At 37.4% G+C, this 26,674-nt stretch overlaps 1 protein-coding gene and 1 long non-coding RNA gene across 2 annotated transcripts in view; one reads left to right on the top strand and one right to left on the bottom strand.

Annotated features, from left to right (window-relative positions):
• The window catches only part of LOC141521064 (uncharacterized), a 174,735-nt gene extending 148,746 nt beyond the window's left edge, over positions 1-25,989 (top strand). The window contains exons 4-6 of the long non-coding RNA XR_012477838.1: positions 14,490-14,607; positions 23,836-23,976; positions 25,713-25,989. This is a non-coding gene — a long non-coding RNA (uncharacterized LOC141521064). The remainder of the gene's footprint in view (positions 1-14,489; positions 14,608-23,835; positions 23,977-25,712) is intronic.
• The window catches only part of HPSE2 (heparanase 2 (inactive)), a 740,263-nt gene that overhangs the window by 383,423 nt on the left and 330,166 nt on the right, over positions 1-26,674 (bottom strand). The window lies entirely within an intron of this gene.

The following is a 26,674-nucleotide window of genomic DNA, read 5'->3' as shown; positions in this document are numbered from 1 at the left end:
TGTAAACATTTAAAGAGATCTGCTGATGACAGGTCATAGGTCACTTGACTTCAGCTACTACAACTCCCAGAAAGACCAGGGAAAGAAGTAACAATGACTACACTGGTCATTAAGTAAGACCCACCTTTTTGGAAAGGTGCCTGGGCAGATAGGAGAGAAGATCCTAGTTAGATATTACAGACTATGAGGATTTCAGCTTCTTTTAGCCAAAAAGAGAAACCATATAGCCTTCATTCGTTTAAGAGGTTCTGAATTGCCAACACCCCACAGTCTAAGGCAAACATGCACATTTCAACCCTAGAGAAGAGTCAACTCAAATAGCTGACATGAAATTCAATTTGATGCAGAATAGTCCATGCAGATTTTTCTAAGTTATTTTTATATTAAAGCATTCTTGAAAAATGTTTCCCCAGATTTAGGTTTAAAAGTTTCCCAGACTCAGTAAGTAATTGTTACAGTAACAAGTCCTTAGGTTTTAATTCTGTCTGCTCCAGATGTTAAAATCCAGACTGTTTGCTTTTCATTCTCCATCCCTATGCATTTCACTATAAATCAGTACATTTGTAAATACTTTGGTTGAAAAAAAAGAGGCAAACGGAATTCTGGCAGATTAGTGGTTCAAGAACTCACCTGATCTGCCAATCTGACCTACTGGTTTGTTGGAGATGAGGAGGTGGACAAAACAGTTTTTTTCTTGCAAAGAGAACCATGCCAGGCTTTCCTGTAACTTGTATGAGGAATGAGTAGTTGAGGAAAAACCCCACATTCGGGGCTTGCTGGGTGTGGTCCCTAAGGCAAGGTGCAGCATTGGTGGTCCACTATGCAAAAGAGAAATGCACTGGCAGACAGACTTGGTTGCTATACCATCACAAAACAGTTTCTGGATTTTTTTTTTTTTTTTGCATCAGGCCAGGGGAATGAGCTCCATCCTGTATAATAATATAACCAAACAATAGTTAAGGAAACTTGGCTTGCACATCCAAGCTAATAAAGTAATGGGCTGATAGAGTGTATTAATAAGAACCTGAATTTTATACCCAGCTGGCAAGCAGCTGGATGACAGCTGGGAGATCTGAAATTATTCTCCAACAGATAACAGGCGATCTTGCTCTAGGGGTTACTAATATCATCATTCAAGATCTTTAGCAGCTGAAGGAGAAAAGTTAGGCCTTCAGTCAATCTTCCCTCCTGATTTCTGACAGCTGGGTTCAATCCACAGCTGGTAAAAAACTTGTGTAATGACCACGGGTAGGTTTTGTCCCTCACTCTGGAATACCTAAAGAGTAGTTTAGGGTCTTGGGGGTTTCTCCCCCACCAATAAGGGGGCTGGAAGACAGCCACAGGATGTGGGCTCAATTCCCAGCTGGCATGGAACTTGGAAGACAACCATGAAGTCTGGGTTCAATATCTAACTGCTAAAGAGCTTGGCTCCCAGCCTTGTAGTGTGGAATCAATCTCCAATTGATATATAATGCTTTGATAACAAACAAGCAGCATGGGTTAAATCGAGACACTTGAAAAGAACATAGATAAAAGTCCTAAGAAGTGGAGTTTGGTCCCCAAATGGCACAGAGCTTGGGTGACATTTGGGAATGGGTTTAATCCTCAAATGGTAAGAAGTTTGGATGACAGGAGTGAGGTCTGGGTTCAATCTCTTGTCATTAAAAAGCTTGGAAGACCCACACGGGGGTCTGGTTTCAATCGTCAAATGGTAAAGAGTTCAAATGACAACAATGGTTTCTGGGTTCAAGTGAAAGCTGACAAACAGCTTGAACTAAACTGCAAGATCTGGGTTCAATCTCAAAATGGTAAAAGGTTTAGAAAATTGTCAGGAGGAGGGATCCTAGGTGAGGCCACTGGAATGGTCTGGACAAGAGAGCATTCATGGCAGAGATCCAAGGGGCATGGACTTTTAACTGTGGCTATGTGGTTTAGACCCTGCCTTGGAGGAGACAGCTAGGGTACATCTCTACCACAGAGTTGAGGCTTAATCCTTAGCTACTGTTGAAGGAATCTTGAATGACAGCCCTGGGCTGCATGTCCTATTCTCAGTTTTGCTGTTTGTTTTCTAGGACTGAACTGAAAATGGTTACTTGAGAGTTAGGTCATGGGCTAATGTTCAGGAGAATATTATATGACTTTTCTGTACCCATAACTATGGAGGAGACTATACACACCAGGCCTGGGAATGTGATTCCTGAAATAATGTAAGCTCTTTTTTGCCAGCATTTTTGCTGACAGAAAGACTGTTTTATATGGCTATGAGAGCAGATGTCTGAGAAGTACTGAAATCTACTATGCATGCTCCTTAGAGAGGGGACAGCTGGTACCGATGCAGAAGGCCTTGTTCCTACTTTTACACAGTTTCACTAAAACACTTCTCTCTGATTATTCTGATTTATCAACAAACAGCAGTTTCTGGAACCTCTTAAAAGCATTCCCAAACAGGCAAGAGGCAGACAGTTCTCCAAACACCTAACAATCTATGAGCCCCTCAGCAGAGAGATAAAAATGGAACTGGATTCCTTCATGAAGAGGCAAATACCAGTTTATGAATTCCAATGAAGCTTTCTTCTCAGGGATCTGTCCTCTCTAGTTTGGCAACCCAAGTCATACTCACCTATTAATGACCTACCTATACAGTGAGTTTACAAGATGGCAGTCCTGGCAAAAGAAGCAGAGGATGATGAAAAGCTTGCTGAATTTGGGGTCAAAGGACCACCACTGTCACTTACCACCATATGCCTTCCGGCAAATCACTGAGACTCTCTAGCATCTCAGTTTACTCATCTATAAAATGAGGATGAAATAGCCTCTGAAGTCCTACTGCTATGATCCCATAACCTTGGGTCTAACTGATGAATGCTTTTACTAATGTTGCCTAAAAAAAAATCTGTTAGGCCTTTAGAAAAGGTCTTGTTTAAAGGCATTGACATAGAAATGACAAAACAGAGTTATTAAACTAAATCTTAATCAGACATTGTAGAAAAGGCAAAAATGAGCACCAACAGACTAGCTATCAGCTTTGTCTTTAATTTATGGTCTCTACAAACTTCTAAGCCTTTATTTTGCGTCAGAAGAGCATAAACTGTAAGGGATCTTAGAGGACACTAAGATCAACTACTTTATTTTACAAATCAGGGAACCAAGTCCAGATAGAGTGACTTTTCCAGAGTTATATGAATCATAAGTATATGAAAGTATAAGTATATTCAAACCCAGGCAATCTTGACTAAACCTACAGCTTTGTACACCCCACCCCTACTATACTCTCACTGTCTTAAATTATCCTGAAAAATTTTTCCTGAGAAAATTGGCCTACTTCAAGGTTTCATTTCTGATTCAAAAGTATCTCAGAACTTAATGAAATTAATACATCAACTACGGAAAGTAGCCTTAATAGGAATTCTTTTTTTTTTTGGAATCTGACCAGGACATCTTTGCAATCATTGGGAAACACAATTGGAATTTGAATTAGCAGAAAACTCAAAAGTCTATCTAGCTTAATATATAGTTGGACAAAACTTTCCTATAAAATAGAGGTCCTTAGCTTTTTGTGTCATGGATCTCTTTGGCAGTGTTTAGCGAAATCTACAGATACGTTCCCAGGATAATGTTTTAAATGCATAACATAAAACCACATGAGATTACAAAAGGAACCAATTATATTGAAATAAAATCATATATAATATATTATAATATTGTTATATAATATGCTAAAAAATGTTGCTACATGCAATTTTATATCTGATAAGTAGTCATCTAGCATTTGCTTGAATAGTACCTCCCAAGACTGCATATGCTTCTCTCCTCAAACTGATAAGCAACTCTTCCTGACTTCAAACATAAATTTGACTCTTGCCACTTCCACCCAATGCTCCTAGTTCTGCCCACTGCAGCCAAACAGAATAAATCCAATCCCCTTTCCAAGTTAGTTTTCTAATTCTTGAAGACAACTTCATGCCTTTTAAAGTCTTTTCTTCTCCAGAATAAACACTCTCAATTTCTCCAAATGATACTCATATCATGTCATCAAGTTTATCACCATTCTAATTGCCCTCCATTGGATATTCTTCAATTTATTAATCTCTAGTCTTTGAACAGTTTTACCCCAAACAGAACACAATACTTTAGATGTCTTCTAACCAGGGCAAATACAAATGAACTGTTCCCTCCTTTGTTCTGGAAGATAAACCTTTCTTTATGCAACCTAATGTCACTAGCTTTCTGAACTGACATCATTTGATGGAGTTATACTAAACTTGTGTCCACAAAAACCTCAGTCTTTTTCAGAGACACTGTCTTCTAACCATACCTCCCCATCTCTAACTTGAAATTTACTTCTTGAACCCTAATGTAATTCTTTTTTTTTTTTTTTTTGGTTTTTGCAAGGCAGTGGTTGTTAAGTGACTTGCCCACTAAGTAATGTAATTCTTTACATTCATCCCTATTAAATTAAATTTTACTCAATTTGACCCAAAGTTCTTTTTTGAACTGTATTCTGTCAACAACAGGCTAATAAGATTAGCCATTTAAAACTGGAAGGGATCTGAAAAAGTCATCTATTTCCCTCTCCTCCTTTATCTTAATTTACTACCAAGCATATAGGAGGCTCTATAGAAATGCTTATTCCCTTCCCATACTTCCTCATTCCATTTGACAGACAAGAAATTGAAACTTTAAAGATCAGACCAGCATCACAGGGCTACATAATGTCTGAATTCATGAATTTTTTTTGGACTCCAAGTCCATTATCCTTAGTTTTATCCATAAGTCAGTTAAGCATATTCTATGTATGTCTTTATCCAAGTAATTAATGAAAATATTAAACCTCTAGATACTCAATGTTCATGGCAGGTAACTTCCCTGTGTCTTTCTAGGAAATTTCCTAGTCTTTCAGGGCAGCCAATGGATCAAGGTTCAAACATTCAAACTCCATAGCAGTCAAACTGTCTTCACCTCCTCCTTCCTACCATATCTAGTTACACATAAATCCTGAAACCCTGGGACTACTCTACCTTCATGTTGAAGTCGTTATGAAAAAGGATAATCTAACTAAACTCATTCATCAGTGACTAATATGTGTATATATATATATATGTATATATATGCATATATATATACATATATATATATATATATGTGTGTGTGTGTGTGTGTGTGTGTATAAAGTGACTTCATGAAAGAAATTGTGGAATTGTTAATTCCCTCCCCACACAACCCTCTTCTCTAAAGAGAATATAAAATGTTTGCATTTTATATTTACATCAATATTTATATTGGTGATGTTCATATTTCCCTAGCAAAACTTAAGCCTCCTGAAAGCAGGTGGTACCTTACTTTTTTGTCTTGCAATCTCTAGTGTTTCCCAAAGTGCTGAGACAAAGTAAGCCTTTATTAATTGCTTTTTTTTTAATTGAATGGAAATCTCATAGGCTATAGATAGAAGAGAATTAAGGTGGAGGGTGAAAATCAGGAAAGGCATTTTTAAAAATTATATAAGTATTTTATTTGTTTTCCAATTACATATAATAGTTGTTTCTATCATTTTGGCAAGGTTTTGTTTATAATTTTTTCACCCTCCCCCCATCCCCCAACAGAAGGCAATCTGATATAATCTAAACAATTGCTTCCATGATATTTGTAGATCAAAATTGAATATGTTGAGAGAAGAAACAGATCCAAAAAGAAGAAAGTAAACATTAGAGAGAGCAAAATTATGTACTATATAAGACAACTTTTAAAAATTTAAGATAATAATCTTTGGTCTTCATTTAAACTGCACAGTTCTTTCTCTAAATACAGATGGCATTCTCCATCACAGACTCCCTAAAATTGCTCAAGAAAAGCATTTTAAGCATTGCTCATAATGTGGGCAAAAGAGCAGGCAAGGAGCAAGTAATCTATTGATCATAGGATCATTAGAGAATAATCGATTTAGAATAGGATGGCATCTTTGAGGCAACTTTAGTCCATTTCATGGATGAGTTAACTGAGGAACAACCAGGTTAGCTAATTTGACCACACAACTAATAAGGGTCATGCAACTAGTCAGTATCTGAGATGAAATAGGGACCCGGATCTTCCTGACTCCTAGTTCAATCCCCTGATCTACTCCTCTCCATCATTGTCCCACTTGCCAGTGAGACCCTGTGCCACCTGCTGGCTCCTGATGATAGACAGTTTTACTAACGATCCATGGTTTGGCATGAAATTAGTTAGGTATCCATTCAAATTTCTATCCCACCATAAGAGGAGAGGGTGATACAATTCAGTGTATGTTTAAAATTCATAGACCATCGAGAGAAGTTAATGGAAAAATGTAATTGATCAGGTCTAGAAACAAGATAGTGCAAAGTATGTGATTTACATTTTAACCCAGTGCTTTTTTACTAATGTAAGTAATGGCCCATATAAAGAACATTCACTTCATTTTTACTAGGCATAATTAAAATACTGAAATATTTTAAATTAAAGGCGAAAACCTCTATCTATGCAACATTAAGGCTGAAAATTTAAATACTCACAAAAGTTCAGAGATAGAAGGTCTTCCCATAATGGAGACCTGCTATCCTAAGCCACGTAGCACTTCTATAGAATTTGATTAGTGGTAAGGCTATAAACCGTGAAAACATTTGCAAATTCTTCTTTTACACAAAGTATCTCCCCATTATTTGGTGAGTGAAAAATGCCTTCAGAGAGAAGTATAGGGATATTTCAGAAAGAAGGATCTGTTCCATTACATTAGGGGACTGAGGATACAGATGGGACCTGCAGATGGAACACTGATATACAGAACTTAAAGAGAAGTTGGTAGAGCCCTCTATCAATGCAGGCCAGCTCCAAGTTACATACTTAGAAAATGGCCTAAGGTGACAATGACAGCAAACTCTGATACCACTGGGGCTTCAAACTGATTTAAAAAACCATAAATAGGCATTATCTATGTTAAATCACTTTTTAAAATTTTTGTTAAACATTTCCCAATGACATTTTAATCCAGTTCCTATTATCCTCCTGACATTTGTGGCCACTTATAGCCAACCAGACATGGGTTTGACACCTCTAGCCCCAGAAGAGTAAACAAACTTGCCCAGGATCACCATGACAGTGTGTATCAGAGGAGAAACCTGATCCTTCTAGTTTCTAATCCAGTTCTCTAGCCACTATCTACTCTGTCTCTATTAGTACAGCAATCGTGTCCATGAATTTTTAATAGGAGTACATTAAGTATGGAAAATCCAAGTGTAACTGAGTTGGGTCTAAGGAGATCTTGGTTTGATTCCTGGCTTTTATCATAATTTACTAAGTGGCTTTGGGCAAGTCACTTCACTGTCTTCAGTTCTCACTTCTGTCCCTTGGAAATTGAAAGTGGGGAGAGTAGGGATTCAACTATCTATAGATTCCTTTTTATCTCCCCAAATCTATACTTCCATGTATTACCTATTTAATAATAGCCAACATTTATAAAGTGCTTATAATAACAATAATAATAATAATAAATAATAACTGACATTTATATAGTGCCTACAATAATAATGATAATAATCTAGCTAACATATGTCCCAAGCACTGTACCTTATAAACACTTTGTAATTATTATCTGATTCAATCCTCACAACAACTCTGGGAGGTAGATGTTCTTACTAGTCCCATTTTCCATAGAAATGGAGGAAAACAGAGATTAAGTGATTTGTGCAAGGTCATTTTGCTAGTGTCTGAGGCTAAATTTGAATTCAGACCTTCCTGAATTCATGATCTGTTCACTGGGCCACCAAGCATCTCTAGTTGCATACCTCTCCCCCATTTTTGAATAACAGTTTCTTATTCTCTTTTCTTCTTTCCCCTGTTCATCTAAGGCTGTCATAGCTAAGGGCCTTGAGGAAATAAGAACATAATGTCCACAAAGCTCCCTCTTCCCATTTCCTCAGGGCTTAAATTGTACAGTCCTAAACACACATGATCCATTGCTCCCAATTCCCCTTTCTGCCAGCAATAAGTGCATGTGATTGTGATTGAATGAAAGTCTATATGACTGTACTGTGGCCAGTGATATGCTGGAGTTAGCCTGGACTATCCCAAGAGACAATTATTACATTTTCAGTGTGAGCATTGAAAACTTGGAAATCAATCAGTAAATGCTATAAATCAGAACTTGCTTTGTTGTCTTGTTGATAGTCTAGAATTAAGAAAGTGATTCAAGAAATTTTTACTAATGCAGATTAAATTTAAAAGAAGATAGTGTAATCATTTTCTCTGTGAAGAGAAGGTTGTTCAACATTTACCAGCATTCCTCAAACCATGGCCCACACATCTCTTCTAAGGGTCTAGCATAATTTTGTTTCCTTTTTTTTTTAAATCTTCTAGTCATCCAGGTTCCTGCTGAGGAAGCCCTCCCTTGCTACAACCAACACTCCCTATTCACAAAACTCCCCGTCAAAAGACTAAAGATTTTTTTAAAAGGTATGACCACCATACTATAAGGTCCCTGCCTTGAGAGCACATGTAAACTTCCAATTCTTATTTCTGGCTCCTAGTAGGATCATGATACCATAGATCATAGGTTAGCTAATCAAATCCTTTCATTTCATAGATGAAGAAACTGGGGTCCAAAGTGGTTAAGTAATTGGTCCAAGATCACATGGCAGAAAGATCAATCATAAAAATGCTCCCAAGCAAGGCTACCTCTAGTCTATTGCTTATTAATACTCATTAGTGAAATGTATCTCCAGCTTCCTGATGTTCTATAGACTGTTTTGTCTAATTAATTCTTTTGGGGGGTTTTTAGGTTTTTGCAAGGCAAATGGGGTTAAGGCCACACAGCTAGGTAATTATTAAGTGTCTGAGGCTGGATTTGAACTCCAGGTACTCCTGACTCCGGGGCCAGTGCTCTATCCACTGCACCACCTAGTCGCCCCTAGTCAATTCTTTAGGGAAGATGTTGCCTTGAAAGACTTAATAGCTTCCTGTAAATGACACAAAACCACTCAGGTGTATTGTAGATGCTACATCATATACACTTTTCAACTCCTTTAATTCCACATAACAAACCATTTTGGATTAACAATTAGAAAGGAGGCGTTTAGAATAGGAAAGAGACTTCAAGCCCATCTCAACCAATTCCTCCATTTTCTAGGTAATGGGGGCCCTAAAGAACCAAAGAAACTTGTCCAAGGTCACATAAAAGTAATAGATAACAAAGTCATGATCTGACATTGGGTTCTTTGACTCCAAATCCTGTCTTCTTTCTTCTGGATTCTGTTGAATGCAATTCCATTTGATAATCATCTATTGAGAACCACCACTGTGCTTGGTGATTTGGGAAGAAAGTTAAAAATGAAACTGGTACCAATGAGCTTATATTGTATATGGGAAAGAACATGTGCAAATATTAGTTGTTGTTATTGTTAATTATCCTTTGTTCTCTAAGAAGTCATGACATATGGTAGGTGATGCCATGAAGTGAGTGATATGATGTACTGAGTCACCAGCCTCACTTTCTCCTCTGGACTCATCTGGGTCCAGTGGTCAGGTATGAATCAGGATGACTGGAGATGACTTTGGATGTGAGGCAATCAAGGTTAAGTGACTTGCCCAATGTCACACCTTAGTATATGCAACACATAAATAGAAAGTAAATAAATAAAAATTTTGAATTTTGGGAGTAGGGGAGAGAATCAGGATCAAGCCTCATGTAAAAAGATGGTGTTTTTTCTGAGTTCTAAGAAAATCTAAGGATTTTTAGAGGAAGAAGTGAGAAGAAAAAATATATTTCAGTTTTGGTGAAAACAGCCCAGGCAAGGCCAGTGAAATTGGAGGTGGAATATGTGTGTATAAAATATATGTATGTGTATGTACATAGATATTTACATGCACATTAAATATATACACATATATGTGCCATATATATATAATATATACATATATATATATATAGAGAGAGAGAGAGAGAGCATTGTATAAATCTACAGCTACACACACACACACACACACACACGTATATATGGAGTGGATCAATTTGGCTGAAATGTAAAGAGGATGAAAGGGGTTATTTCCCATTTGGAAAGACAGGGCTAGGGATAGATTATGAAGCACAAGAGAAGGGTTTCTGTATTTTATTCTGGAAGCAATAAGGACCCCCTAAAGTTTCTTGAGCAGGGAAATGGTAAAGCAAACCTGTGCTTTAGGAATAATAACTTGGCAGCTGCAAAAAATACAGACTGGAAAGGAGAAAGATGGAAGGTAGATACATGAATTGGGAAACTATTACAATTATCTGTGCAAGAAGTGATAAGTATTTGGGTATACTCCAAGTGGGAGAATGGCAGATATGAGAAATATTGTAAATAGTATTGTCAAGACTTGGAAATTGATTTAATATTGGTGATTGGGGTTTAGAGGGAAGAGAATGAGAGGAAAATGAAGTGTCAAAGATTATTCCAAGATTGTGAACGTGGGAGAGTGGAAGGATGGTAGCTACCCTTAATAGAAATAGGAAAGTTAAGAGGATGAATGGGATTAGGGAAAATATGAATTCTATTTTGATTTTAAGGCACCATAGCAGCATCCAGCTGTACATGTACAGAAGGAAATTCTCAATTCTAAGATTACTTTCAAATGAACAATTGTTTACTGGGTATTAACCATGTATAAGTTTGCAAACTATTCAACAAACAAAATAATCAAACTCCTAGTACATATTCTAGGTGCCAAGAGATAATAAAGTTCATAGGATCATAAATCTATAACTGAAAGAGATCTCATAGAAGTATGAAGGCAGAAATTTTGCCCTTAGACCTAAGCCAATACACATACAACTACAGAACAGATTAAAAGAATGCAAAGGAGGGATCCAAACAGAACTGTTATGACTGACTGAAGAAGAAATAATTTATAGTTGGAGGAAATATTTTGTATATGAATTTCTCTAGTCAGAAATTGAATAGAGGTGGAAGGATGGAAAATAGAGGAGGTTGCTTCTGTTTTCTCCAGCAATAAAAATTATCATCAAACTAGAAGTCATTCAACAGGCAACTGAAGAGAGCGATTTCTAACTCCAGAAAGGTGAGCTAATAGTCACAGAGCATCTAGCTGCTTGAAATGAGTTCAGTTTCTTGAAAGCCAGATGAATTACACCCCAGGGTTGGGGAAGAAATTTGCAGGTGTGATCTCAGCACCACTGACAGTAATTTTTGAGAAATAATGGACAATAGGGTTATGAAACTGGAAATGAGCAAATGTTCTGTGTCAGCTCTGCAAACACTGTGGCTGACAACAGGGAAAAAGCTCCTGTGCCAACATGCAGATGTAACTAGCACCATGTGTACTCAGCAAAACCCATGCCCACCATGAAAGAATGGTCAGTGGAGTCAGGTGTCAAACTCTCTGGGACCAAGAAGGTGCAAACAGGCAGGCCCTACAGGGGATGAAAGGTAGCAGCTGAGATAATGCAGCTGGGGTATATTCTCATCAACTGATGAGCCTCTCCTCTTCCCCCCCACCTCCAACATTGTGACTTAGCCTATGAGAACCAGCTGACATTGGTGATCTGAAACCAGCCGCTTGTCTTCTCAGACAAGTTCTTGGAGCAGAAACCATACAGTTGGGGCAGGTGTGAAACTGAAACTTGAACGGGGTCATGCAACTCAGGGAATTCTCTGCCTGTCTACTTTAGAATCTGTGATAGTCCTAAAAAAATCCTTTCTGGGCTAACTTGCCTCTGCTTTGCATTCATTCCCTCTCCTTGCTTAAAACTGCCACCCTTCCCTTTTCTGGAAACATCTATGACCCAATCTCATTCAAGATTCCCCTAGGATCATCTTGTCTATTCCAGCAGAGATGGGAAACTATTCAAACAGCACCATTTTCATTCTATAAACCTTTAGCCTTCAGCAGCATCAAGAAAAGCTGCCCAGATGTGGGGGAGGTGGTTATCTCACACTCAATGAGAATGAGTAAACAGAACTAGTGAAGTTAGATGTTTGCTGAATCCAAGGATAGAGGCTCTGAAGGATTGCTGCTGACACCTCATACCCCTTCTTGCTTCTTCCTTCTGAATGATAGAGATGAATATTAGCATAAAATGAATAATTTTGATTACATTCAATTGAAAAGGTTTTGCACAAACAAAATCAATACAGATTGAATTAGAAGTAAGGAGTGAACTGGAAAAAAACTTTGAAGCAAATTTCTTAGGTAAAGATATGATATCTGAGATATATAAACATATGAGAACAAGAGTGATTTGCCAATAATTTTGCCAAATAAATATGTCAAAGAGACCTTATAGAAGGATGAAGGCAAAAATCCCCGAAGAATATGAATGGGTAGTTCTTTAAAGAAGAAAGAAAAAGCTTTCAAAACTATCTGAACTTCAATAACTATGTAAAAAAACCTCTAAATTCTTAGTAATATAATATAAACAAATCTGAAATTCTACTTCTCATGAAAAGGAAATAACAATTATCATAAGAGCTTGGAAGAATAGACACACTAATGCATTATTGAGAGAACTGCAAAGTGACCCAACCTTCTTATGAAGCATTTTGGAGCTATACCCAAAGAATTATTAAAATGAATATTTTCCCCCAGTTTGTACATTAGAGATCAAAGAGAAAAAAGGAAATATACATATGTACAAAAAGATGTATAGAAGAACTTTTGGGCCTAGCAAAGAACTAGTAACAAGGTAAGCAGTTATTAATTGGATAATGGTTAAATATATTATGATCTCTAAACCTGCTATAATAGAGTTTTCCATAAGATGGTAAAGTATATGAAATCAGAGAAACCTAAAAAGTCCTATATGAACTGACAGAGTGAAGTAATTAGAGTCAGAAGAATTATTCAGAAGAATCATTATACAATGATGACAAATTATAAATAAAAACAGCTTTGAAATACAAAACCATTGATCAATGTAATGACTGTTCACAACTCTGAAAGAATGATTACTGAATTTGCTTCTTATCTTTTGGCACAGAGGTGATAAAAAATGTACAATAGGACATATTTTCAGACATGACCCATATGTAAATATATTTTTCTTAAATATAGTTTTTTTGGTACAAAAGAGAGTTTTTTCCTTTGGGAAGACAGTTGGGGAGGGTAGAATGAAGATGAATAGGTGGGTGAATGGATAGTGAAAGAAAGAGAGAGAGAGAGAGAGAGAGAGAGAGAGAGAGAGAGAGAGAGAGAGAAAGGGGGAGTGAGGAGAAAGGAGGAAGAGAAAAAAGAAGAGGAGGAGGAAGAGGAAAAAGAAGAGGAGAGAGAAGGAAGGAAGGAAAGAAGGAAGGAAGGAAGGAAATGATAAGAAGAGATTTAAATTTACACTGGATAAGCTACTTTGTACACACTCAGTCACCAATCAATTGGGTTGGACTCTAAGACAGGAGCTCTAAAAACAAGTAAATTAACTTCCTTGAGGATTAAAGTCTGAATTCATTAAAACTCAAATATGAAGGCATATGTGTATATAGATTAAGCATAAACATATATGACATTCCATGATTTCCATACATATTTGTGTGTTACGTAGAAGTCAAGGCAATTTAGGATTAGGAAGAAACCCAACAATACTGAGAATCGGTTTCTTTATTTTACAGATGAGGAAACTAAGGTCAAGAGGTGAAGTGTCTATGACTAATGACAACCAGTTAATAAGGAGCAGGTTAAGGATTAGAACCCAGAATCCAGGCAACTTTAGCTTTCCTATATTCTCCCTCCCCCCAAGCCTATCTTTTCCCTTAAAAATATAAAATTGAGTCTAGTTCCATCAAGGGATTTTCCTTTTCCTCTTCTACTTCTTCTCCCTCCTCAGGAAGCAATGATGTATTCACAGGTGCTTCAAGGATCAGAAGGGGATGGAAATGGTCCCCTCTGTCTAGATTTCACCAAAAGAACTGGGAGTATCTGGAGCATGGAGGCCATAATGTCAAATTTTGGAACATTCCCCTGGAGATGAAGGGGTCCTAATTACTGGTGGTTGGGCCTGCCCAGCCAATAGAAGTTCTTTTTCATTCCCAATGATTTTTCCTGGATGGAGGCAGACTATGGGGGTTTGAGCCTGGCAAGTGGGTTGGAGTTCCTGTTTTCTATTAAGCAAGATAAGTTTATAGCACTTTCATTATTCACCATTGGATGGGTTTTTGTCATGACTGAGCCTGCAGGGGAATATGATATTATTATGAGCTTATTGAATAGAAATTTTTGGTCTTGTCTGCACACTGCCTAACTAGAAATCATGCTGAGGAGAAGGCCCAAGCCAACTTTTGATCATTTTAAAACAGGAGTGAGTGAAAGGCTATTTTTAAAAGTCATTGAATGTCTTATCTATCCTCAGGGCTGCTAGAAGGAGCCTATATACTTTTGAAAAGTATAAGGCTTTTTACCAGTATTTATTAATATATATGGCATTTTGGAAATAGAAACCAAAATTAATTATTTGGCCATGTCTCTGGATGATTTTAATTTAATCTCTTTTTTTATAGAAGCAATGTGACACATGTGCATGACTGGCTGTTGAGTTGGATTATGGCAAGACTAGACAACAAACATGGCACCTATAGTAGAAGTCAAAAAGGAACTTCTCTCAGGTTGATTACCCAGGTAATAGTCTTCATATATTACAGGAATAGAAGCATACAAGAACCATGCTACCTACTGCTCAATTCTCGGATTTCCAGGGGTCTCCACCTAGGATTGACAATCTGTCATTAAAGAGAAACCAAAAAATAGGGGACACTGAATTTATTGTATATTTGTATTCTTTAGGGTATAGACCTTGTATCATAGCAAATACTTCCATATCTACATTGTGAATTCTTCATTGTTACAGATCTGATCTTAAGCTGAAAAAATAGTAAATAGAGTGTTGGGCTCGGAGACATCCGGTTTTGTTGTTATGCAATAGTTTCATAGTTTCAATTGTGTTTGATTCTTCATGACCCCATTTGGGGTTTTCTTGGTAAAGATACTAGAGTGATTTTCTATTTCTTCTCTAGTTTTACAGATGAGGAAGCTGAGGCAAAGTGAGAAAAGTGACTTTCTCAGGGTCACACAGTTAGTGTCTGGGGTTAGATTTGAACTTATATCTGGCACTCTACTGTGCCACCTAACTCTCCTGGAGACTCCCAGACTTGGCTCAAATTTCAACCCTGATACTAACAGCTATGTGACTTAAGAAAATTACCACTATATTTCTCAAGCACAGCTGACCTAAATTCAGTATTCCTTCTCCTAACTCTGAGCTTTTGCATAATCTTTTTAGGCTCATTTAATGTGACACCTTTCATGAGAGGATTTTCCTAAACCCATTAGTTGTTGGCTTTCTGTTCCTCCTCTGTTTTTATATGTTTACAAGCTATTTCTTTAATAGAATGTGAGCATCTTGAGGGCAAATTCAATTTAACATTCTTTGTGCCCCTAGAGCCTTGCATATATTTTACAAATGCTTTTTGCACTAGATTTATCTATTTAAAAATGTATTTCCAGTCCCAAATTTTTTCCTTCTCCCTCTCCACCAGGAAAGATGATACTCATTATACATATGAAGTCCCATAAAACCTATTTCCATATTAACTGTGCTAAGGGGGGACAAGCAAGAAAAATAAAGATAAAAAATATTTCCATCTGCACCCTGATTCCAGTTCTCTTTCTGGAGGTGGATTGTATTTTTCATCTAGTCCTTTGGAATTGTCATGGATCATTGGCTTGATCAGAGTAGCTTGTTGATTATTGTTGATTATTGTTACAAGATTACTGTCGCTATGGCCCTACTCACTTCAATTTACATCACTTCTGAAACCATTCCTACATCACTTCTTATAGCACAACAGTATTCAATCACAATTATATAACATTCAAACACAACTAGATAATTGTACAGCCATTTCCCAATTCATGAGCATTCCCTCAGTTTCTAATTCCCAGAGAGATGCTTTTTGAAAATAAAATTGTTAATCAGGTTTTTTCCCCCCTTTTTCTTTTATCCCTTTGGAATTTAATTGGATTTGTATGCTAAATCAAAGAGGGATTATAATTTACAAAATTAGAAAAATTTCTCATGCCAGGATTTTCCCTATGCTTAATAATAAAAATAAAACCACCATAAGTTTTGCAAAGCATTTTATATATTGAAGCAGCCATCCTTTGGACTATGTGTTTATTCTTTTTTATAGTAATGTTCAATTTGGATTATAGTCATTTAGCATCTACTATATTCAGAACAATACAAACTCTTGAAAGAAACCCACATATTTATATAGATATAGCTATATCTATTAAATATACATACATATTTATGTGTATACCTATATACACTTTCATATGACTGGTGCATATACACATTATATATATGTATATATTTATCTATGCATATATATATAAACACACACATATGTATTATGTATATGGGCAGAGCACTTGGGGAGATGACAAAGAATAGAGAACAGTTTTTGTTTTCAAAAGTGGATAATCTACCAGACAGATCAAACACTTAGACAAATAATCATAATGGATAAGAGAAAAAAATGAAGTATATAAAAGAGGCACCTGAAATAGATATAAGATCTGAGGGGGAAAAGATCACTCCTGAATGGGAAAGTTCAGCAAGGTTTCATGGAAGAGATGGCATTGGAGAAGAATTTGTGTGATTGTCACTTCTTTGAAGTACAAAAGTTCATTATCTATAAGTTAGGAATTTTTTTAAGGTATTTGCAAGGCAATGGGGTTAAGTGGTTTGCCCAAGACCACACAGCTAGATAATTATTAAGTGTCTGAGGCTGAATTTGAACTCAGGTCCTCCTGACTCAAGGGCCAGTGCTATCCACTGCATCACCTAGCCACCCCTAAGTTAGGAATTTTCTTTTTCTTTTCTTTTTTAGTTTTTGCAAGGCAGTGGGGTTAAGTGGCTTGCCCAAGGCCACACAGCTAGGTAATTATTAAGTGTCTGAGGCTGAATTTGAACTCAGGTACTCCTGACTCCAGGGCCAGTGCTCTATCCACTGTGCCACCTAGCCGCCCCCTAAATTAGAAATTTTCAGAGCAGAAATCTACTTTATTAAAGGCTTGCATTTGTGATTAGCTCTAGAATAGAACTTTATGATTCTATTGAAATTCTATTTTAACAAATACTGGTAAGAAAATGTGTATGCAAAGAGCATAATGACATCATCCCTGACCTTACAGAGCTTATAATATATTAGGGAATGCACAAAGATAAAACTGGAAATATTGATATTCATTGTTGGCTATGTAATAATAATAATAACAGAATTTGTATAGCACTTAAAAAATAGGAAAGGGTTTTTTATTTTTATTTTTGTTTGTTTTTTTACAAATATCTCATTTTTTCCTCACAACAAATCCATTTTGAAAATGAAGAAAGATAGACAGAAGTCATGTGGATAGTAAATATCCCAGGCTGTATTTGCATTCAGATCTATGTATTTTTTAAAATGTCAGTCAATAAAAATTTATTAAGCACTTAGGATTATGAACTATGTTAAGTGTCTAAGAATATGTACAGCTAATTACTGCTTAATACAAAGAATGAACTAATAATCCTGAAAAGTGTTGGCATTACTTTAATTGTCACTGCCCACTTCCATTGGCCTGAAACTAATTACAATATTTTAAATAATTGTTTCTAATAGTGTAAATTTGAATACATATGACAACTTCACAGGGCTCATTATTTATACTAATTAGGACCTGATTGTTCATGGATGGAAAATGAAACAATGAGAAACCAAGGCTTGGAGAAATTAGTTGCTCAAAGCCACACAATTGGTCAATGGCAAAATCAGGATTAGAGCTCAGGTCTGTATTTCAACTCTCAACTCTTTCACCCACCATGCTACCACCTACATGGGGTTGTCTTTTTTCTCTATTGTGAACAAGGTTTTTCAGAGCTTATGATTAGGTGAAAAGTAACCTGAAAGTAAATTACAAGTTCATGTCTGTGTATGATGAGCCCGAAGGAATGTCTCTGCAAACAGGAATGTCTGTGTGTATCTGGGGTCCACGTGCACACCATTTGCGGCATCTGCAATGGGGGTCCTGGGAGTTTGCTCTAGGTCTGCATGATTCTCTGTGGTGTGAACAATGGAAAACTCCAGCATTTTAGCTACATGAGAAAATGTTGAGTCAAGGGTATGAAAAATCACAGACTTCTTGAAACCCAGACCCAAGAGAGAGGCTTCAGATAACAAAGCACTCTCCCCACTTTGCTTCCATGTGGGAGGCCAAGGAAGGGCTGGATTGGAGGTGTGTTGTTTTCAATTACAGAGTTCACACCGATGAGTCATGTGCATAAATTCCACAAATATCATCCTGGGCAAGTCAAAGAATTTATATTTAAAAAGACAAAATGATCCAATGAAAATTTTTGGAATAATGGGGGGGGGGGGAGTTCTGCAAGCTTACTATGAAGTTTTCCTAAGGATTATGGGACCATAGATTTAGAGTCAGAAGGGAATTTCGAAGTCATCTGGTTCAACATTGTTGTTCTACCAATGATCAAACTGAGTCCCTAAGAAGACAAGGTCAAAGTCAGGAGGTAAGATCCAAAACCAGGTCCCTGTGGCTCCACTATCTCCAGCACTTGACTTACCATTCCACAAACTCCTCACATTAGGGATGAAGAAGCTGTACTCAGAAAGTTGATGATGATATTTGTCTTTCATTCTAGAAGAAGACCATGACATCAAGGAAGGTGGTGCCATGAAAAGCACATGAATTGGAATTGAATGAGGGGGCTGTGCTAAGTCACCAGTCTTTCTTTCTCCTCCAGAGTCATCTGAATCTAGTGACTAGATATGAATCAGGATGACTGGAGATGGCCCTGGATGCGAGGCAATCAGGCTAAGTGACACAGCTAGTAAGTGGCAAGTGTCTGATGCTAGATTCACCCTCCTGACTCCAAGGCCAATGGTCTATATATCCCCTGTGCCACCTAGCTGCTCTTTCAGAAAGTTGAAGTGATTCATTCAAGGTCACATAGGCAGCTAAGGAGAAAAGCTGGGATTCAAATCCAGGACTTCTGAATCCAAATCCCAAATCCCTACTCTCATACTCCTAGTAGCTGTATGAGTGGCTGGGGGATCATGGAGTAGTTAATACTCTTTTCAACTACCCTGCAGACAAAAATCAGAGAAATTAATTGTTTAGACTATGTGGCATTGCTTCATTCCATACAGCTAGCTCTCACCCTGAGAAGATTTTGTGAAATCATAGCATTAGATAATTTGGTTATTATGCAGGAAATTCAAAGTTAAAATATGAAAAGATTGTATGAAAGATCCATGTTGATATCACTGTGTGACCTTTAGCAAATCACCTAACTTTCCAAGCCTCACTTTCTTTACCTGCAAAATGTGAATGTCAGACTAGAAGATCCCTCATGTCTCCTCCAGATCTGAAGTTTTATGTCCAGGTTTAAAAATGTCATTCTGGATGTCTTAATTCTCTTCTGTTTTGCCACCAAGAGAATTAATAGTTCTGTAGGGAATCATTTCCTGAAATGATAATTCTGTAGGGAATTATTTCCTTCTGTGTGTCACAGGATTTAGAGCTGAAAAGGACTATGAGAGACCATCTAGTCTCTAATTCCTTGTTTTCTGCATGAGCAATTTATAGCAGGAGAGGTTAAGGCATTTACCCAAGGTCACAAAAGTAGTAGACCAGAAAAAATAATAAAGCCAGCATTCAAATACAGGCCTTTTGATTCTCAATCATGTGCCTGATAGTTTTGACAGAGTCCTTGTCACCACATCATAGCTGACCCAACATAAAAGATGTGAGAGCTCCTCTGCAGATATCTACAGGTCTTCTACAAATAAACCTCAGCACAATAGTTGGCAACTATAGAGCACCTACTATATACTATGTGCTTTGCTAAGCTCTCCTACTTCATGATTGGGGGCTCTGTGTAGGAGGAGGAAAGGAACATTTATTAATCACTTAATATGTGGCAGGTATTTTACCAAATGTTTTATAGATAGCCTCATTTGGTCCTTACAACAACACTGAAGACTGACACTCTTATTTTTCCCATTTTACAATTGAGGAAACTGAGACAGAGTAACTTGCCCAGGATCACCAAGCTAGGAATTATCAAAAGTTGGATTTGAACTGGTCTCCCTAAATCTAGACCCAGCACTCCATTTATTGGATCATCCAACTCCCTAGATATCCTATGTGAATATATATGACTATATAAGTTAAGGGAATCAAGGAAACCATTCTGTCAAAACCAGATGTTGAGAGCCAGAAAAAGAGGCAGTTGAAAAAAATGGGAATTTGCTTGAAGAAATTAAGATTAGAAAAAAGACCAGAGTCTTGAGGGATCATGAAGAAATAAAATCATAACAACATAAAACGTTAAAGTAATCTCAAATGACAGCAAGTATTCTTGGGAATAGGTGGGACTTAAGAGATGGAGACAGAGGCCAATTCATGAAGCCAACAAAATAATTTTTCTCCATAACTAATCTAAGCAAAATTCTCCATATATGCAATGTACCTTTGATCCTCTAACTAGTGAAAAGTTTGTAAATGTATTGCCCTCATTTCCTATAGTAAAATTATTATGACTGATCTTCAGAAGACTGAGTTAGGTATATCCTTTTGGGAATAATGGAGAATGATAGATTCCTAAAGCCTGTGGCTTCATACTTCCAGCCCCTCTTAGATATAACTGGAGAAGCAGAAGTGATAAAATTTAGAGGGATAACACTCTAATCTTCCTACCAACTCCCTTACCATCCATCACCTGGGTTTAGGATAAGTCATAGGTAGATATTTACTCTTTCCTCTGAACATTCCTGGGTCCCTCTCAACCAAGGTAAAGTCAAGAGGAGGAAATGGAGATGGGTACAGTATGAAACTTAAATATTCCCCCACAAGAGAAGCTTATGCATCATGGGAAAAAGAGAACTGGACGACTCATGGTGCCTTTTCTCTCTATGTGTCTGTCTATCTGTCTCTGTCACTTGGTCTCTCTGTCTCTCTGTCATACACACACACACACACACACACACACACACACACACACATCTCTATTTTGAGGTCCTCTTCCAAATCACCCACTGCTCGTTAGACATCTCCATATGGATATTTAATAATAATAATGACTTTTAAATGGTTTCTTTTTCTTATTTTTGCAAGGCAATGGGGTTAAGTGATTTGCCCAAGATCACACAGCTAGGTAATTACTAAGTGTCTGAGGTCACATTTGAACTCAGGTCCTCCTGACTTCAGGGCCAGTGCTCTATCCACTGCACCATCTAGCTGCCCCTTAGTGTCTTAAGATTTGCAAGTTGTTTTCTATATATCATCTCATTTAACCCTCACAATACCTTTGTGAGGTGCATCCTATTGCTCCATCCAATTTACAGAGGAAGAAAGGAAGGCTAACACAAGTCAAGTGAATTGCAATAGGATCACACAGTTACTAAATGTCTGGGAAGATCTGAATTTAGGAAGACTCCAAGTCCAGGACTCTATTCACTAAAACTCCTGTAGATGTGTCAAATTCAGCATAACCAAGATGCAGCTCAATATTTTTCCCAGCCCTTTCACTCTACCCATACTCAAACCACCTTCATTCAGATTCTCATCATTGTGTCCTTGGATTACTGCAATAGCTTCCTAATTGGATTTCTGGTTTCCCAGTTCTGCTACAGGAGTCAATTAGGACTTTGCCTGTCTCTTGACCCAGATGCTATAATTCCTGGCTACAGCTGTGCTACCAGTGAGAATGGACTCATGTAGTTCTAATAATATGTAAGAACTTGATTGAACATGAAGACACAAAGTCATATCAGATTTTTTTTCCTGAAGTAGTCTAAACCATACTCAGACTCTGGATAATTGTATAAAACTGGCTGCAGACTCACAAGACACCCCAAGAGGAAACATAAATATCACCTACACAGCTGACTGCTCTCTTACAAGGGTCAGAGCACTAATAAAAGAGACGCATAGATAGATAACTAAAGATGTGAAACCACAGCCATTCTCTACAATCCAAATCCTTGCCTCCTCTTCCCTCTCACTTCATGTTGTAATGCTCTGCAACTTCAGAATGTTCAAGGACCAGTCTCAAATGATGGTTATCACTAGTGATGACTATATTGCTTTTCTTCCTTCACTCCACTTGCTAAAGGTAACCACCTTGTTTGTGAGGAAATACTTATAGATCTCTCAGAACATGGAGACATCAGTTCTCTTTTTTTCTCTCTGTAGTTTTTTCCAAAATACTTTCCCTATTATAGCAACAAAGGATCCCCCAGCATTCCTTCAGTGGAGATCAATTTAATTTTATCCAGGGTGCATAAAATTCTAACTATCTCTCTGTGTGCATATATTTTAATAAGAATATTTTATATAAAATTATATAAACATACGTGTCAGATTGGGGTGGAAGGGAACTCATTTTCCCTCTCTTACCTGGTCTGGAATTGCAGGAGCTCCACTCACAGTTCTGAAAAGCAAGGAATTGTTCCATTTTTCCAACCTGGGCCCCATTCTTTTAGGGGCTCACCATAGTAATACAAAATTTAGAGCAGATGCCCAATAAGTTTAGTCTTACTGCGGCTCAGAACTCCACAGTTCAAACAATCCACTAGTCACATATTCCCCAGGAACAAAAATTATATGCATTCAAATCAGATTTAAAAGTAAAACAAATAGGTTGGGTTTTATTATTATTTTCAAATACTTTTTAAAATGTCATCTTAAAACCATTAAGTTCAAATTATCATAGAACATAAACTGTAAATTATTTGATATATCTTTTTATCATTTTTAGAATATCTGATATATAGATTACAGTAGGTAATATATTATTTCTATCTCAGTCCCCCCCCAAAGCCAATACTTCTCAGTGAGCAAGTTGAAAGGGAAGGTTGAAAAGGCAGAATCCCAAATATCTTGTAGAAGCAACTTTAGAGGGGTGACTAGGTGGTGCAGTGGATAGAGCACCAGCCCTGGAGTCAGGAGTACCTGAGTTCAAATCTGACCTCAGACACTTAATTGCCTACCCGTGTGGCCTTGGGCAAACCACTTAATCCCATTGCCTTGCCAAAAAAAAAAAAAAAACCCTAAAAATATAAAGGAACTTTAGGCTGAATCAGAGAACCCTTTTCAGAAAGAATATTAGATTTGGAATCAAAGGACTTAATTCTGATTCTGTGATTTTTTTGGAAATTTTGGACATTCAGGTTCCTCATCAGTAAAATAAAAGGTTTAAAATAAATAGCTTAAGTTAAAAATTTGTGGTCCTATGGTCACAGACTTATAATAATGGGTCAAAATGCCTACACTTTCAGCATTAGTTCTAAGCATAATCATAAACATACATACATCATGGTCAAGGTTTCTCCAACACCTTCTCATGGCTCAGGAAACCCCCTCCCTCCGAAGCCCACCCCTCAGCAAGGAAATCTCCATAAGATTCCAAACAAAGGACCTAGGCTATGCCTTTCATACACATTAGAAGATAAATGAGATGATCTCTTCATTTTAGAAATGTTAAAGATCTGGAACTTACTTTCTGCAAATAAATGAATATGTTAAAAGACTCCACAACTGTGGCAAACATACCATATCACTTTCTCTCCTTTTAAAATTTCCCCATTACCTCCAAAAGCACATAAAGGTATCACAATGTAACCCAATTGCTGCAACTGTCTTCCATCCTTTCCCTAGCCATGGTGCTGACTGAATTAGTGGGCTACTGGTTATACTGCTATCCCTGGCCACAGTGCTGACAATTTTAATATTTGTCAAGTTCCAGTTGCTAATCAGAAATTCCTTCTTGTGTTGAGTTAGTGAAGGAAGACAATCCCAGCATCCTTCAGTACTCCTGGATCCCTTATTCCAGGGATGAGAGAGAACAACTCTTCAAATCAAGTTGTTGGCTGCCTAAATGTTGCTGATATCTCAATCAACCAAGGACTTAGATGGAAAGAGGTATGTGGCAAAATTAGATTTTTGCATGCTACACAACTATTTCTGGGGCCTCATTAATATGGTATTTCTGTATATAGTTCCATTAGGAAAATTCCCTTCTGTAATTATTATGGACCTGTGGCTAACCCCATTTAACTGTGAACTCCTTGAGGGCAGGAATTGCCTCTTTTTTTCCTTTCCCCAGCACTTAGCATACAGTCTGACACATACTAGATGACTAAAAAAATGCTTCCTGACTAAATGATTTAAGTAATATGACTGTACCTACAACTTCCTTATACTACGAACTTTCTCTCACTGTATCAATACTGTCCATAAATTTTAAAAAGCTTTCTGAATAATGTGGTGAGGTATGGTGAAGTGAAGTAAAAGCAATGGCTGAAATGATAGAAATATTATAAAAAACACTGCCTTGGCCTATGGTCTTTACAGGGAAAATCTATAAATGCCTGAATAGCCAAAGAAGATTGAGAAAGTGGTGGTAATCAAACCAACTTTCAGAACCTTCTTATTGGAGATTGTTCAATAAGCTTTAAGCACCATTCATGACTCATTTTTTTTTTTTTTTGCTATTCATTTAGAAACTTCTAGGTGTTAGTCTCCATGCTGGGCTTAGTGGGGGATATGAAGAATAATAATATATGGTCCCTGGCCTCCAGGATTCATTTCAAATATCCCTTCCCTATAATCTTTTTTTAATTGTGTTTTCCAAAGGAAAGCAAGTGACTCTCCTTTATTATCTTATAAACTTTTAAGGAATTCTCCTTCCCCGTAGTCTCTTCCTGGCTTTTAATCATGTTTAAAACCTTCCTTGTGTTCCTTTTTTATTAAAGTCTGGGTCTTAGGCCAGCTAGGTAATGCAGTGGATAGAGCACTGGCCCTGGAGTCATGAGGACCTGAGTTCAAATCCAGCCTCAGGCACTTTAATAATCACCTAGCTGTGTGACTTTGGGCAAGTCACTTAACCCCTTTGCCTTACAAAAACAAAAAAAAATGGATTTTCCTGTTGGGGGATATCTGGAAGTGAAAGGACTATTCATGGCTCAATCCCATTCCAATTAACATAGGAATTTTGATCTGCTCTATTTCCAACCCAAATTCTTTCAATGTTCTTTAGACAACCCAGGGCTCTCTTGCTCCCAGGGACTCATCACACCAACACTGAATTTAAGGCATAGCCCACTGAAGCTCAGAATTCCAAAGCTTCTAATATCCACCAGTCTCAGTCTCCCCAGTATCTCATATTTCAACCATGTGCCACCATGTCTTACTGCCTGGCTGCCTTCCTTGTATTATTTAGAATTCTTTTTAACATTCTTTTTTAAATTTCATTCAACAAATATTTATTCAATCCCTATTGTGAGCAGGGTATTAGGCTCACAAGGGTAGGTATAAACTCTGATTCTAATTTCACCCTACCCAACTTGTTCACTTAATAATATCAGGCAATGATACTTTCTTTTTAAAGCCACCAGTGCAAATACCAAACACAGATTTATTTTAACCATGTAGCAAACAAGCTTTCTTCTTCTTCTTTTTTATGACCTCAAAGGAATGTCTATTTTTGATCTGTCAAATTACTGTTCCAGTCATCCACACCACATCACAGTGTCCTAAGCAGTCAGAAAAGCTGTCAGCAAGTCTGACGGCCAGTTATAGCAATCCACACCTTCATTTACATTTGGAGACCTAATTCTCTTCAGATGAAGCCTTCCTTATTATTCCCTTCTTCTCAGCTTTCAGAGTCACCTCAGAGGAAAGGAAGAAATGGGAGGAGGGAGAAAGTGACCCTGTAGTCCAAGGGAGGTCCTCCCTCCTGAGAGCTTGTCAACCTCCACTCCAGTCACCTGCTGAAGGGCCCAGGAGGGCAGCAGATTTTTCTATCTAAACATGCAATGGATTGTGTCATTTTATTTGTTTATTTACATGCTCAGGGCCCTCAGCCAGGCTACATGCTTGCCTGGCAGTGCTCCAAGACAGGGAAAAAAGTTTTAAAATGTAAATTAAATACAAATGGCCAAAGCCACATATCTGAATGGTTACAAATGTAAATCACAGAGATATTTTTCATAAATATTCTTGTCGTTAATCTTTCAAAATTTCTTTAGAAAATTCCTCTGAAATAAGCAGTGGATGAAAGAGTAAACAGCTTTACTCTTACTGCTTAGGAAGTGGGACTAGGCAGGGGGGTACTAGTCAGGAATGAATACTCACCCTTAAGTTAGAGGTTCAAATAATACTTTTGGTGATTGTTGTCTTAGAAAAATCACTTAACTACCCTGAGTCTCAGCTTCCTTGGTTGGAAATTGAGGGAGACTGAACTAAGTGACCTCCATTGTTATTTGCAGGACTAAGATTCCTATGAACTTTCCCCAAAGTTATATATTTGCAAATGTGTGTGTGTATGTATGTATGTATGTATGTGTATGTGTATGTGTTAAAGAGATACAGATGAGTCTTGCAATTTTATCAGATAGGAAACTCTCTGGGCTCCAACTGATTCAAGTCAGCAACTATCAATGACTGAAGTCCTAGAGTATTAGCTATCTTGAAGGGCTTTCATCACACAGCTAGTATATATCAGGGGCAGGACTTGAACCCATATCTTTCAGATGCCTATACCAAGTCTCAATCTACTTTGGAACACTCTCTCTTACAAAAATTCAAATAAGAGGTCTCAGAGGGAATATGCTTGGAA

The sequence above is a fragment of the Macrotis lagotis genome, chromosome 4 (genome assembly GCF_037893015.1).
Source record: "Macrotis lagotis isolate mMagLag1 chromosome 4, bilby.v1.9.chrom.fasta, whole genome shotgun sequence".
Taxonomy (NCBI): domain Eukaryota; kingdom Metazoa; phylum Chordata; class Mammalia; order Peramelemorphia; family Peramelidae; genus Macrotis; species Macrotis lagotis.
Note: the sequence above shows the minus strand (reverse complement) of the source record. Positions and strands in the feature narration are given on the sequence as shown.